The sequence below is a fragment of the Lathamus discolor genome, chromosome W (assembly GCF_037157495.1).
Source record: "Lathamus discolor isolate bLatDis1 chromosome W, bLatDis1.hap1, whole genome shotgun sequence".
Classification (NCBI taxonomy): Eukaryota; Metazoa; Chordata; class Aves; order Psittaciformes; family Psittacidae; genus Lathamus; species Lathamus discolor.
The window spans coordinates 37,975,997-37,989,024 of record NC_088908.1 but is presented as its reverse complement, the minus strand read 5'-3'; the positions used below and the strand labels follow the sequence as shown (position 1 = coordinate 37,989,024).

The 13,028-nt window shown below is 38.1% G+C and overlaps 1 long non-coding RNA gene across 1 annotated transcript in view; it reads left to right on the top strand.

Annotated features, from left to right (window-relative positions):
- The first annotated feature begins 617 nt into the window (after positions 1-617).
- The window catches only part of LOC136004241 (uncharacterized), a 52,813-nt gene continuing 40,402 nt past the window's right edge, over positions 618-13,028 (top strand). The window contains exon 1 of the long non-coding RNA XR_010608310.1: positions 618-905. This is a non-coding gene — a long non-coding RNA (uncharacterized LOC136004241). The remainder of the gene's footprint in view (positions 906-13,028) is intronic.

The following is a 13,028-nucleotide window of genomic DNA, read 5'->3' as shown; positions in this document are numbered from 1 at the left end:
ATATCCTTTAATGAATTTTGGAAGACTTGATGAGTTAAAGTACTGAAAATTGAAAAGATTCATTATCTGTAGGCTACTGAACTCTAGATTGAAGGAGTTGGCTTATTGCCAAGCTTGAGTGAATTTCAAATGTGTCCCCTGTGGAACAAAAATTGGTAGTTATTGAAAACATGTCAAGTAAAAGGAGAAAAGGCTTGTGAAATGGCTGGCTGTTGGAAGACTTCTGTGAAGCTGTAATTGACTAAATGACATTCCAAATACAATTTTGCTTGTTAAATTAATTTGGAGATGGGCAGACTCTAATTAAGCTAGACTCTAATTAAGTTCTGTATTTTCTGGAATTGACTTTAGACAGGAAGGGCTTGAGGAAAAGTTAAGTGTCTCATCCCACAGTAACTTTAGTCCGCACTAACTGTTGAAGAATCTGCAGGAAACTTGCATTTGAACTTTGTTAATGGTACCTGACCATGATGCTGGCTGATTATGATCTATTATCTGACTTTTTTTCGGATGCAGTGTCCTATGGCATTTGGTAGTGAAAGGTCCTAAGTAAGATATTTGTTTCATGTGAAACCTTAGTGCTAATGTGTTTGTTTTGGTTTGTGTTTTTAGGGATCAGACAGGAATCTCCAATTTATTTCTTGCTGAGAGTTCCGTCTGGTAAAAGTCATGTCATCCATATTGCCATTCACTCCACCAGTTGTGAAAAGACTTCTGGGGTGGAAAAAAACTGCTGGTGGCTCTGGAGGGGCTGGTGGTGGTGAGCAGAATGGTCAAGAGGAAAAGTGGTGTGAAAAAGCAGTGAAAAGCTTGGTCAAGAAATTAAAGAAAACAGGACAGCTGGATGAGCTTGAGAAGGCAATTACAACTCAGAATTGCAATACAAATTGTGTGACAATACCAAGGTAAGTGCTGTTGTATTTGAAATAGTTATAACCACTTAAGAAATTACTAAATAGATGTTTAGGCTATCCTGTGAACAAATGACTAAAAAAAATCAGCTGCATGCTTTTGATTCCTTAAAAAATTCCTTAAAACCTATTTTGGTTTTATATAGTGCTTGCTTACAACAATTGCATGCTTTGTAAGGTCACTAATTCTAATAATGTCTTTGTTTCAATTTTTGTTATTATGTAGATTCCAATTTGTGCATGCTCTGGTGGTGCCTAGCTCTTAGTTTGTAGCACTGCCTTATGCTTTTATTTAATAACCCTGTCTATAATTAGAGGGGCATAGCGGAACCTACTTTTTTTTTTTTTCTTTAAAGTAGAAGACTTTTTTTCTAGCTCAACACTTCAGTCATCTAATTATTTTCAGTTGTATCTAGTAGTTTCTTTTAAATTGTACAAGCTGCATCCATTCTCCCTTTTGAAGGAGAATTTTATCTTTGGAGGCAGGTTGTCTGAAGACTAGTTCACTTACTGTAATTATTATTTGTTATTGGTTAATGAAAGTGCTTTTTGTTTAATAACTTGGAGTATTTCTGGAACTGCTCTTTTGTTCCTGATATGTATATAGATTTAGGTGATCAACTTGCTTTCTACCTCTTTGACTTTCTCAACTTATAGCAACTGCTGTGTGAGAGGCAAGGGTTATGTTTGCAAGTATAATGCAGTCTGCTCTCAGTTTGTCTACAGAAATCCTACTAAGGTGCCTGTGTAAGTTCATTATGTGCAACAAGTATCAAATGGCTTCACAGGTGTGCTTTTATATGAAGAGGTGGCACAGGAATATTCTGGCCCCTTAATCCTTAAAATAATTTCTAGGGGGGAGAAACTGCCTCTGGTTTATGACCTTAATTTCTGTATTGGTGCATTCATCCCAGCTACTATTAAACTTTGTATCAGTCATAGTGCAAGCTAGATTTGACTGGTGTTGGTAATGATTTCTATATCAAATGTTATAGCTGTTATCTTATAATATTTTTAGCATTCTCTTAGATTTGATGCAGCTTTCTGGGAACATCATGAGTATGCTGTGAATTAATGACTAATTCTGTTCTTTCTCTTTTTCTATTCACCTTTTGCTTCTAATACTGCCCTCTGCTTGTATTTTCTTCCCTAGAGCAGTTCCAAAATTCCCTGAGTTTCCCTTCTGCTTTCTTACTTTGCCAGCTGGAAAATGATCATAAATAAAATATTGGAGCTTTCTTGTCTTAGTGTATATCAGTGGATTTAAGATTGCAACCTGTAGGATATATATTTCTTGACTTGAGATGACTCTGTATTTAGTAAATCTTTATTGTGGCAAAGACAAAATGCTTAATTGGAAGGTACTTCATATGACAAGCTAAATATGTCATATGGAGATTCACTTGATATAAATGTGTATCTAACTTCTAGAGCTCTTTTTGAGCTCTTAAAGAAACTTTATAAAGCTCTATTGTTGGGGTAATGGGTCAGTAAATATTGCTACTTCAGAATAATAGTTGTCTAATTTTGAAGATGATGTTAGAAGATAGAAACAGTATGCTAATGTTTTCCTAGTCTACTTTGAGTATCATCCTGCTTGCCATGACCCTTTCTGTTAAAGTAGGTATAATAAATCTTTAAAACAGAATGCAGTGCTCTGTTATACTCTGAATAGCCTCTGTGTTGTGACCAGCAGTTCTTCCTGGGCTGTGATTTTTCTCATCTGTTCTTCAGTCAGCTATAAAAAGGACTGGATCTAGGCTTTACTTTTCTTGATTGCCTTAGGAGTAAGTTAGCTCTTCAAGTGATCTTGGTTTAATTTTAAACAAAGAAATGGCTTTGGTATTAAGGGGTGAGGTGATGTCAGGGTTGTCAGCAGCACTATACAGAATTCTTGAGTATTGTAGCTGGCTCTTGGGCTGTGGATATTATTTCACTTTGACAGCAGTAGTCTGGGTTCCTAAGAAAGAACAAATATCAACTCAGTACTGTAATTACTTCTGGAGATTGTTGTACTTGGATTTAGTAAGATAATGAAACTGCTGCTTGAGACCTGCTTTAATGAATATCTTAAAGATCTGCAGATCAGCAGGGATAAATAATGAAATGAATTTTAAACTTATTTTTCTTATTCCTAGTTGCATGGAAGTTTGAGGTGCTGAGATGTAGTTCTGATGTGACAGCTGGTCTAACTTTCCAAATATTGTTCTGCTTGGGGAGGGTTTTGTTTGGATTTGTGTTGCTTCTGTAAAATGCCTGATAAGGTACAACTAATAATGGTGTCTAGTTGGGGCAGGTTTGTGATAACAGTGAGCTACAACATAGATTGTTGTAGCTCATATATATATATATATATATATATATATATATATATATATTTAAACTTAACCCCCAACAACAAAAAAAACAACCCACACCCCAAACACCCCCTTAAACAAAAATCCCAACAAAACAAAAGTAGAATATTAATTATAACTGTTGTGGTTTAAGCTCTGTCAGCCACAGTCTTGCTTGTTCCCTCCCCCCCTGCTCCTGGAGGGATGGGGAGGAGAATTGAAAGAATGTAACTCCCATGGGTTAAGAAGGGTCCAGTAACTAAAGTATAATACAAATCATGACTGCTACCACCAATAATAATAATGATAAGGGAAATAACAAGGCAAGAGAGTACGATACCACCTGCCGATAGAGCAGTGAGTGCCCTTCCAGGTAACTCCCAGTTACATCCCGAGCATGACGTGCTGTGGTTCGGAATAGCTCTTTGGCTAGTTTGGGTCAGGTGTCCTGTCTCTGCTTCCTCCCAGCTTCTCCTCTTCCCTGTTCAGAGCATGATACTCAGAAAGTCCTTGGTCAGACTAAACATTTGAGCAGTAACTAAAAGCATTGGTGTTATCAGTGCTGTTCCCAGGCCGAAAGTCAAAACATAGTGCTGCACCAGCTACTAAGACGGAGAAAAAATGACTGCTACTGCTGAACTCAGGACAATAACAGAAAACCACCTGACAAACACCTCCCCCCCCCCCCCCCCCCCCAAACCAGACAAAGAAAACCGAACAACAGAAAAAAAAAAAACAAACCTGACAATGACAAAACCTAACAAAAGTGACAAACCCCTTCCCCCCAAAAGAAACTCCAGCAACCTAGGGGAAGCATTGAGCTTGGACTCCTTTGTGGTGTCTTTTGTTCCTCTGGAGCATATGTATGCTCTGGAGGGTCTCTATGAAGAGAGGCTGAGAGAGTTGGGCTTGTTTAGCCTGGAGAAAGGGTCAAGGCAGACCCCTGATGGAGAGGGGAGATTTAGATTCTGTATTAGGAAGAAGCTCCTTTACTATAAGGGTGGTGAGGGCTTGGAGCAGTCTGGTCTAGTGGAAGGTGTCCCTTCAAACCCAAACTATTCTGTGATACCTGAAAACTAATGTAGAACTGTGTCATTACTGAGCTGTAACTGGGTACATCCTTATCTCTCATTGAATTCTACTTTCATGCTAACATTTGGGTAATGTGACAGCTGTATTAGGGCTTTATCTTATATGAAGTATGCATAGTCATGGAGATGACCTGCCTGTATGGCATACCCCCCATTTGCTCTTCCCCAGAAGAATCCATCTTGCACTGTGCTTTTGCTTACGTGGTGTTGAACCGTAGAGTACTGCTGTACCTCATCATCTTGATGACAGTTTCCCTGTTCTTCAGCTGACATGGTCTGCACAATGTATTGCCTTTTTTCCTTTTTTTTTTTTTTTTTTTCTTCCAGTTTATGTGTGAGGATAAAGAAGAGAGGTTCCTCCCATCAGTCTCAGCATTTCTAGCTTTCATTTGTTTTAGCTTTGAATAGTGAATATAGCTTTTCTGTGTGCCCTGACAAAGGCTATTTTTAGTTGGGAGGAAGAGGTCAGCAAAAAGATGCATCTATGACAGTATACCTCTATTTTTGTTTTCCAGATGTTTGTGTGCTCATTTCAGTGCTGTGGAAGGGTTTGATACAGCATCAGACAGCTTCACAAACTTTCTTGAACAGATGAATTTTTTTGTTGGCATTAATTGTAGTAGTTAGTTACTACATAAACTTGCTTTTGATACTGTATCTGGAACCACACTTAACACTTGAATCTTAGCTTTAATAGGGAGGTCCTGAGTTTCTGTGGAGAAGGTAAATTTTATTACTGCTTTATATTAGAGGAAACAGTGCAAAAGCAAAGCGATGTTGAATGTTGATGTAAAGTGATCTGGCAGATTATTGACTGGAGTAAGGTTTTAAGACTGACTTCCTTAAATCCCATTTCAGTGATGCTTTGCTGTGATGCTAAAATGCAGCAGCTGCTTTCAGCGCAGAGAGCAGGCAAATATTCCTGCAAGCCCTTGCTTCACAGCCTGCTGTGCCATTAGAGTTTTAGAAGGCTTTCTCTGAAAAAAATGTTTTTCTTGCTTAACAGTTCAATGTGTACGTAGAAAATGTGCCCTCTGTTCCTCTTGCTTAAAATGAGGGGTAGCATCCCTGTGCTATGTTCCCTGGTTTTCAGAAGCTTTTTTTTCTTTCTGTAGCCTCCTAATTGTGACTTAAGAGGGGCTCAAATTCTGATGTTGTGGGTTGGCTGTTTGGTTTGTTTTGGTTGGGTTTTTTGTGTGTTTTGGGGTTTTTTGGGGGGTTTTTTTTTGCTTGCTTGTTTGTTTTCTTTATGGTTGGTTGTGGGTTTGTTTTGGGGCTTTTTTTTTTTGTTTTTTTTTTTGTTTTTAAGAATGTAGCTGATTTGTGGAATTCACAGTCAACAATTGGACTTCAAAAGCACCTTGCTTCTGCTTCAAATGAGAGAAATTCTAAAATTTTGTACCATCCAGAGGCAAAAAAAGAAACTCTGCAATGGGTTGATGGTTTGGGGAATATGGAAGCTTGAGAGGGAGGTTGGGAATGCAAAGCAGACAGCTGCAAGTGAAGTGGTTGGTATTGAAATTAGGAGCTACTTAAGTTCACTAACACTAGTGCTTGAGCTTTTTAGGATGAAGTAGTGATATTTTAAAGCCATACCTCTTGTGTATCTTCCGCTTTGGTAGTGAAGGTTGGTAAATTTCTAAACTGCTGTTGTGGAACCAATTATACCATGATTCTCCTGGGGAAATAGTGTGGTGGTGGTATTTAAGCATTGCGTTCAGAATACCTTTTTAACTTTATTTTTTCCTTAAAGTAAAAATATAGTACATACTGACTGCTTCTGAAGTCTGTTAAGTTTTCGGTTTGTGAGGGTTTTTTGGTGGGTTTTTTGTTTGTTTTTGTAAAGCAAAGCCTACATATCCAGGAGTTTCTTGTCCATGTGACAGCCTAAAAGACTGCTCTTGATGTTCAAGTAACTAATGCTATTGACACTACTTATACTTGTTTATGGTGTTGAGGAAATAAATCCAGTACACCTTAATTTCATCGTATTTTTAATGTATTCTACAAGGATTCAGATACTTAAAACTGCAGAATCTTGTGAAAGTTCATTGAACTTGTGAAGACCAAACCATTTGACATGGTTAAAATTCTCTAAAGAAACTGAATTTTTCTGTTATGGTAGTGATATTCCTTCACTTGTCCTGCAGCCCTTCCTTCATTCCTGCACTGAGTTATCACTGGATAAGATGAACAGCCTAGGCATAGCTCACAGCACGTGTTAATTTTTTTTTTCTGAAGTCTGGCGCTCTATTAGTTAATACAAGCCTCCATACATGGAACTTAGTGCTGATCAAAGTGTCTATAAAAGTGTTAACAGCATAAGTAAACTGGACAAAGACCAAACCTATTTAAAAATGGGACAACTGGCTCAGAACTGCTGTTTGAGAGCAAACAAATTCTGACATTTTGATGCCTTTTTTTTCACGTAACTGAGTAAAAAGTCATTTCTGATTTAGGTGTAAAGGCCACAGTTTTTTTTTTTTTTTTAATATAATCTGTGCTAACAGTTAACATGCGTCTTTTGGTTTTTGTTGTGTGGTTTTTGTTTTGGGGGGTGTGTGTTGTTTTTTTTTTTTTTTTTTCCTTAATTCTTTGGGAATACTTGTCAGGAAATTCATCACATAGCTGCATGCAGTAACCTAGTGTTAAGGATGCTTTTGATCACTCATAGAGCGGAGTTGTTAAGCTAATGTAGCTTCTGGAACAGATTGTTTTCAAGCTTTAAGAACTTTACCCAAAATAAGTGAATTCAGAGGGCAGCAATACAGAAATTCCTTTTTTCCTTCTTGAGTTACAGCTGTAGGAGATGAGCAATTTGAACAATTACAGTGTGCGTGTGGGGGAGGGATAAGGTTCCTCTGGAAACTGTTTTAAGATAGATCTCATTTGCTGCTAAGCTATGAATGAGTTCGCCAAGAGGACAACAGCAGGCAGTTGGATTGGCACAGTAAATCCTAAAATAGCATTATGATCCAGACAGAGGTGAAGTCTGTTTTCCTGGAAGCAAAACTTAGAACTGTTAGTTTGTAGCAGAGCTGGGATAATTCACTATTGAAGTTGGAGATGGACATTGATTCTTAACAACTCTCAACTTGTGAGCTATGGTTATCTATAAAGCATGTTCTCAAACTATATATCATGTTTCAGTCTGGATGCATTCACTTAGATGCAAATTGGTTATATAAATTGTAGAATCCTAGAATACTTAGCGTTGGAAAGGACCTAAAGATCATCTAGTTCCAACCCCCCTGCCATGGACAGGGACACCTCACACTAAACCATGTCATCTAAGGCTCTATTCAACCTGGCCTTGGGCAACCTGTTCCAGTGCCTCACCACTCTCACAGTAAAGAACTTCTTTCTTACGTGTAATCTAAACTTCCCCTGTTTAAGTTAGAACCCGTTACCCCTTGTCCTATCATTACAGTTCCTAATGAAGAATCCATCCCCAGCATCCTTGTAGGCCTGCTTCAGATAGTGGAAGGCTGCTATGAGGTCTCCATGCAGCCTTTTCTTCTCCAGGCTGAACAGCCCCAACTTTCTCAGCCTGTCTTCATATGGGAGGTGTTCCAGCCCCCTGATCATCCTCGTGGCCCTCCTCTGGATTTGCTCCAACAGCTGTGTCCTCTTTGTGTTGAGGACACAAGAACTGCACACAGTATTCAAAGTGAGGTCTCATGAGAGCAGAGTTAGAGGGTCAGGATCACCTCCTTCACCCTGCTGGTCATGCTTCTTTTGATGCAGCCCAGGATACGGTTGGCTTTCTGGGCTGTGAGCGTACACTGTAGGCTCATGTTCATTTTCTCATCAACCAACACCCCAAAGTCCTTCTCTGAGGGCTGCTCTGAATCTCTTCTTCACCCAGCCTGTAGCTGTTCCTGGGATTGTTTGAAGACTATAGTTGAACATATTAAGCTTTTTAAAATAAGTATAGACGTTTAAGACAGTACATCAGAATACATCAAAGCACCATTTTTACTGCTGAGATTACAGGAAGAGTGTACGAGTAAATTGTTGTTAAGATGACTCATTTTTCTCATGACAGGATTATTGAGGATAAAGCAGAGCCCCCCTCTGCTTTTTTCTTGTTCGAATTTCAATAAAAATACCATTTTTGGATCAAAGGCAGAGAGATCTTTCCTGAAAGTATATATATAAAAAAAAAAGTTGGCTGAGAGTTTGGGGAGTATTGGCTAAGATTAGTTTTGAAATTCCCTGATCTTCTTTGTGATAGCTGGTTCTGTGAAGAATTTGGATGTGTTTGCTGGAAAGGTGTCGCAGGAGAATCAAGTTGCCCTTGCTCTTCTCAGGCCTGTAATTATGGTGGCACTTGATTGTTGTCTCTACATTCACCATGCAAAACCATAAATGCACAAGATTCTTAGCCAATAGCAAAATGCTGTGTAGTTCCAAGGATCTTGCCTCTTAAGTAAGGAGGAAAAACTGTTGAATTTAGGTGACAATACTGTATACTAAGTGGAGCACTGGGTAAAGGCTCAGGGGATGTGGGTTCTGGCTTTGGCTTTGCTTTTTCCCAGGTAACCATATGAGTGTTTAATTTGCTATCATTTTTCATTCTATACATCGAGATGAATTCCTTGTAAGGTGTGTGGTAATGCCACCTCTTCACGTCGCTGGTATAAGCTGTGTTATTTGGTATGGGTTTAAGTTGTTGTTCCCATTGGAGTATCAGTGATGTGAAAAACAAATTTGGGGGTGATAAGTTGTTGGAATTTGTAAAAGTTTTTTCTTTTCAAGTTACTGTTGCTCCTCATTAGGATTGCCTTAATGGTAAGGAACAGTAAGAGTCAGAATAAAAAAGAAGTGTTAAAGCTTGCTTGATTTTTATATGCTATTGTTAACAACTGATGCTGGGGCTGTTGAGTTCAAGCAAATGAAAAAAAGCTTAAGTCACTTTAGTGACTTAAACTGCTTGGTGGTTCCCAGTACAAAGCTGTAACCAGAAAGAATAGTACCTGTATCTGACACTTCATGCTACCATTAAGATGACATGTTGGTCACTCAGAGATGTTGACTGTGCTGTATTGTCACTACTGAGCCCCAAGTTATCTCATAGTACTAATTATTTTCCCCAATAAAGGAATCAGGGCTTTAGTCAACCTAAATCAATACTGAACTATTTCCTGGCTTACTGTGGTAATTAGTATCTTTATATCAGACCAGCTGTTCAGTGTGGTGAAGCTTTTTCTCCTCATTATTCCCCTCTTCTTTTGTAGAAGTCATCCAATTTGGTTTTCTTGGTACTGTAATAAAACACCTGAGAGCTGTTTTTATTAGTGTGAATGTTTTTCTGACAACCAGAGCAATTTTACAGGAAAAACTTCCCAATTGTGTAGCTCAGGCTGTTAGTCTAGGAAGAACTTGTAGGATAAACTAACACACTGCAGTTTACTACTGCAGCTTTGAACACAAATAGGTTCCCTACTTTACTTTTATTAATTTAGATAGTATTAAATAATCTCCCATGTCTTGTTTACTACTTGTTTCTGTTCACTTTGACTTGGTTGCAGTGCTGATTGGTGGAAAATTTCTAAAATTTAGTCTATAATGCCATAGTCTTGTCATTGAACAGCTTTTGTTGGCTTCTGTCATGCTGCATTGTTTGAAGCAGACTGGCAGTATACAAGAGAACAATTAGGAGCTGGAATGAGTTCATATCTTGCTGCATGTGCTTCAGTATTTGCAGAAGAGCAATGAGATTAGGGAAATCCCCTTGAACAAGTACTGCACACTAATCCGACTTTAATGTTTGTTCAGAAAAAAATGCCCCAAATTGTGTTTGTACGCCAAAATGTGAAGGAACATTTTAGTAAGTCAAGAATTGAAAGTTTTCAGAGTCTTTGCCCATAACTGTAGGTAAACTGAATGTTTCTTCAGATGCTTGGGTTTTTCTTAGGTACTGGCTAGAGAAAAGCCTGATGCAAAAGAAGCAAACTGAGTTTTGCTTAAATACAGAATTTCAAACTTAGTTGAATTGGTAAGTTGCATCCCAGAACTGGTCCTTGCTTCCTCTTGGTTCTGAGGAAGGCTTCAAGTTCCTCTGATATTTTAAATAATTTAACTCATGCTGTAGTTCTGAAATTTTGAATATGAAGGAAAGCTCATATCAGCTGATGTGGAATGTTGCTGTTTTGTGGCATGGAGAGTGATGTTTGAAATGGTGTTTGACTCTTGAGTGATTGTTTGAAAAAATCTTTATTAATAAATGTTAATTTCATGAACTTCACCTAAGTTTTTTTCTGAGTGCCTTATGAACCTTGCTGTGTTTGTTTGTATAAGCCTACAGTAGTGCAGCCTCTGATAGCCAAAACTTATTGGAGAGTTCTTTAGTGTTTCTCTGTAATAAATCTTCCCTTCTGTTTCTAGCAAGGGGAACTTGAATATAAACTTAACAGCCACATCAGGGAAAGAATTCAAGTGTGTCCATTCTAATGAATTCCACAAAGCTGGTAATACCTTCTTAGTTCCTTTGTATTTAAGTTTTCAGTGTCTGATGTTCTGCTTGTCTCATGTACCTATCTTGCAGAGCAATGCCTTGTCTAAACACAGTTAGTAACCAAAAAAATCCATGTTTTGTTGTCCTCTGTCTCAGTTAAACAAATAGGAAAGCAGAAGGCCCACTAAAGTGATTGTACCTGTTGCAGCTATTTTAAAAATGCTGTTCCATTATAGGAAGTCGTCTTTACTGGAGCCTAGTGTCAGTATGCTCATTCATTATGTGGGAAGCCTTCAACATTTTGACCAATAGAGTTCCAAGAAGGATTTAAGCATCTCACCTTGCACTGAGAAGCCACAGAACTCTTTACTTGAATGCTCATGTTCCTTAAGCTTTTGAAACTCATTTTTTTGCCTGTGATAGGACAGGGAGAGAAGGGCAACTGCCACCTCAGCAGAAGGCAGATGATGTTAGATCAGGGTTGACTCCTGTTAGGTGGAATGAAGAAAAGAAGCTGTTGGATGTCCTGGGAAATTGCTTTAACTGTTAAGCAGTTGCATGTGAGACAAGAATGCTTGCAGGCATTGCTTTCAGATATGTGTAAGGATGTAGATCATGAGCAAGATGCTGAAGATCCAGGACTTGTCTGTGATCTTAACATGTCCTTTCTGTTTCGCTCTAGACAGCAAAGCTCAGGAAACAGATTTTTTTTTTTATATGTATATAATATATAATTTTTTTTTATTCTAAGGGTGTCCCCTGCATATTCATTTTCTGTCAATACCATCTAATATGGGGTACTGTATTCTGTTCTGGGCCTGAATGAGAGCAGAGGGCTCTAATTAGGCACCTTGGCTATTAAGTTGCTTTCTTAATTTTGCCTTTGCTAAGCACATAAGACAAAATCTCTGCAAACCCGCTAAGGTAATTAAAAAAAAACAAAATACTGCTTTCTTATATCTGAACAATGAAACTCTTCAAACCTTTTTATTGCTTCCTTGCTAGTTGTGAATTTTCTTTATTTCTCATAAAATATAGACATTGTGAGTTATGGTAATGACTGACTCAATTTTTGTATTTACTTATTTAGCAGAGTGTTATAACAGGCATAGCACAAGTACCTTTCTTTTCTCCAACTTCATTTGAAATATAGGAAACATTGCATGCCTTAGTTGTATAACAGTTAATGTTTCTTTGAGTTTTCATATCCCTTATATTTAGAGATAGTCTCTTGTTTGGGATATGGATCAAGTTCAATGTATTGTCTGTTTTGCCCATTTTTTTCTGCTGGGTATGCATGGTTTGGGCTGCAACAGAGGGGTCATTCTGGATGTAGAGGCTTCCCTGCATTGAGGACTTTATATATCCTGTGTTCCTCTGTCTTACTGAGATTCTTGAGACAGGTGTATAATTCATAGAAGCTGTCCAGAGGAAGTTTCAGTTTGAAATGATGTGTTAAAAGATCCTGTAACTGTTGTTCTGAGAGTAATTTTTTTACCAAGTAAGCATCTTTTTCAAGTAACATAGACAAGATAAATGGCTTGCAGAGCTAATCTCTTCCCCTCACTACCCCAAATACCCAATAGTTTGAGATGGCTAATCAAAATGTCACGTGCTTTTTTCAGCTGTTAGTTGCAAAACAGTCCACTCATGCCATAGCATCAGCCACTCACCCACTTGGAGGGTGACAGACTGCTTGAGAAAAATTTTTTTTACTTAGCTGTACTTGTTAGCTTGTGGGAAGAGCATTCACTGCACCTACTATGACTAATAGTGGTTAGAGAATGTGAGATAAATGTTGTGGTTTTTTTTTTTTTTTAACACTTATCTGGTGATTATCCTGAGATGTGTATGCCAGGCTCTCTTTTGAAAGTATGATCTTCTATGAGATTGCTATCTGCTTTTAATAAACCAGTTTGTTGTGGATAGATCAGCCAGTACTGTGATGGATATGTCTTCCTATAACAGTACTTTGTCCTTTGATACTTGTGATTCTGTTGAGGTCTTTTAAGGATGATATAGTGTTAATCTGTGAAACTGCATTGGAATGTCATCTTAACCCACTGCATGGTATTGCTTACTAGTACAAAACAGAAAAAAGGGCACCACATGTGGTATGATCAAAATTGAGATGAATCTGTTAGGTTCTTCCTTCCTTACGTAACTTGTAAGTAAAAGTATTGTTCCTGGTCTGGAAGACTGCTAGTCGTCATCTGTGTTTCTAGTTGGA